The sequence below is a fragment of the Anopheles coustani genome, unplaced genomic scaffold, assembly GCF_943734705.1.
Source record: "Anopheles coustani unplaced genomic scaffold, idAnoCousDA_361_x.2 scaffold_116_ctg1, whole genome shotgun sequence".
In the NCBI taxonomy this organism is placed as follows: domain Eukaryota; kingdom Metazoa; phylum Arthropoda; class Insecta; order Diptera; family Culicidae; genus Anopheles; species Anopheles coustani.
This window is the reverse complement of record NW_026525378.1, coordinates 181,156-183,920: the sequence shown is the minus strand read 5'-3', so window position 1 is coordinate 183,920 and position 2,765 is coordinate 181,156.

The following is a 2,765-nucleotide window of genomic DNA, read 5'->3' as shown; positions in this document are numbered from 1 at the left end:
CTAGCACCCCCATCGATCAGTGAGGTAATCTGCAAATTGCCGAGGCCGGGCCTTGTGCTTTCAAAAAAGAAGAAGCACCACTACCCACCCTACCTTGGGGCGGCGTTTCCACGAAAGGTATCAAGGGAGCCCAGGAGTTTCAAAGTTTGGCCAAATGGAGCGGGGAATCAAGTTTCAACTACGGGGACCAGGAATACGGAAATCCTACTCAGCTGACCCGGTCGCTTAAGCCAGTTGTTGAGTGCACTTCAAGGTTTTGTCCGTATTCCGGTTAGAGATCGAACTTTACACCCTTTGGGATCGGGTAATCACCGTAAACAGCGAACGCAGCTTACGAAAGGCTTGGCTTTTAATGTGTAGCAGTTCGCTCCGCAGCTTCATGCAAGTTGTTTTTAAATTTCACAGACCACAAGGCTGATCTTCTCCTTTTTCTTCGGTGGAGATCTCAGGGGCTTTCGTAAACATTTGCTACGTAATCAAAAATTGCGATTGACAATGCAAAATGTTCCATGACAATATAGACAAATATGGATATATCACCAATATTGGATATAATGCATGTGAAATATTAAATCTTCGGCGGCAAATCAAACAAATAGTCACCTACCTTCTTAATTTATGTTCGGCAGTGCACCCTACATGGGAAGTATGAAATTGGCAATATGTAGCTGTAAATATTGAGTTGCTGTGCTGAAAAATAGGTAAGCAATGAAACGTATACCGCCACTACGATACAATATATCTGCAATAATTTGGATAGCTTAATCGATGGCAAAACACAGAAACATACTGCGCAGACTTTTCAATAAAAATTGAAATAGTAACATGCACGAGAACGCTGCGCACGCGGCTGTCAGAGCCGGTTTGGCTGGTGTGTATATGGGCCAGAGGGGCGCGAAGGAAGGGAGAGAGAGGGTAAGACGGGTGGACGGGAGAAAGCTCCACAGTGAGAGTTTAAATAGTCATGCAGTTCAAACCAGTCGAGCAGAACGTTGGATGAGTGAGAAATGAGCATGAGCGAGACGACCCGGGCTCTCTCACAACTGCCCGGCGCTGGCTCACGCTCACCACTGCGACCACCGTTTGAGGTTTAGCCCATATACCTGTTGTCTGTTTGCTACTTTACAACTGACGTTTGTCCTGATACCAGACGCTGTGTGTCTTCCGTTTATACTGGTTAACTGTAGACTCCTAACCTTTCCAGGATGGTCGGTGGGCTAACCAGCATTTTCTTTCTGGTAGCGGAGAATTAACCCAAGCCATATACCGGGCCTTCTCGGTGGTTGATTGTGTAGCATGGAAAGGTAAGGATAATCCTTGTTTAACTTACACTGTGTTTTTCTGTTTTTCTTTGATTATTATTTTTTTTTTTTTAAAACCTTATTTTGTTCGATAATATAAAGTTGCATATGGTCTTCATGTAATGACTTTCCTTGTTTTTGAAGCTCTCTACGAATTTTTGCATGGTTATTCCGTTCTTTTTTCTATCTATCCTGTACTTCTCGCAGTCAAACACCATATGCCTTGCAGTGCAAGGCATGTCACAGCTGCTGCAGTTTCCGTCCTCCACGATTCCCATTTTATTCAGCCAGTACCTGCTACACTCGTGTCCCGCTGCTAATCTGTTAACCATTCTTATTTCTTTGGTCGTAAGGTTGAGACCATGGTGCCACATTCTTTTTTCCATTTTGTTTTGAAAGTCGTAGAATTTTTTTCCTTTCGTCTGGCTTATTTGCGTGTACCATAAATTAGTCTCGTCCCACATTTTGTTATGTAATATCCCAATAACATCCTGCAGTCTAAGCTTATTATGTATCATATTATTCGCGGACGTCCCTTCCTTGGCGAGTACGTCCGCCTTCTCATTTCCCGGAATCCCCACATGACTAGGGATCCATTGCAAGGACGCTTCCAGGTATAAGATATTGTCGATTATACTACTGACTATTTCATCTGTATAGTCTTCTTGACTAGCATTTTCTAAGATCTCGCAGGCTACCATACTGTCTGTAAATATCACAGGATTTTTCAGTCTTTTTTGAGCAGCTATTTCTAGCGCCTTATTGATCGCGGTAAGCTCTACTGAACTTATGTTAGTATCGTTACTTAATCTGAATGCGTATTCCTGTGCCTCTTTGTTTGTAGGATCAGTTATGTATATCCCTACCCCACAGCCAGCTGTCGTCACACTTCCATCCGTGTAAATGGCGGGTTTGTTCTTGTTGTTCTCCACTAGGACCAAACAAGGCTGTAGAGTCACTTGCTTATCTACATCTTGTTTTTTTATATCTACCCCTGGCACTTTCTTATTAATTGTTATATCACAGTTTGCGTTATCATTTATGCTTATTCTAGCTACGTTATCCATAATTGATTTAAACTCCCAGTATGCTTTTTCGTGGGCCGTCATTCTTTTTTTCCTGCCTCTACTATCCGTGCTGACCAAGTAGCGCGCATTCGGGGGTGAGTAGGCTAACATTTTTGCCGTTTCCTTGGCTACTAGAAACTTGCTCCTTATGTGGAACGGAACTTCCCCTGCTATAGCCATTAGGGTGTTGATCGGGGTAGTTTTTGAGCACCCTGTTGCCCTTCTCAGCGATTGATGCAGTACAGTATTAATGGAACTATAGACAGATTTTTGAGCATTTAGGCTTAGGCCAATTCCATATTCAACACTGCTCCTCACAATTGCCCTATGGAGTTGCATTCCTTTTTTGGGGTTAATGTTATGCCTGATATTACATAAAGCCTTCATCACATTTAGT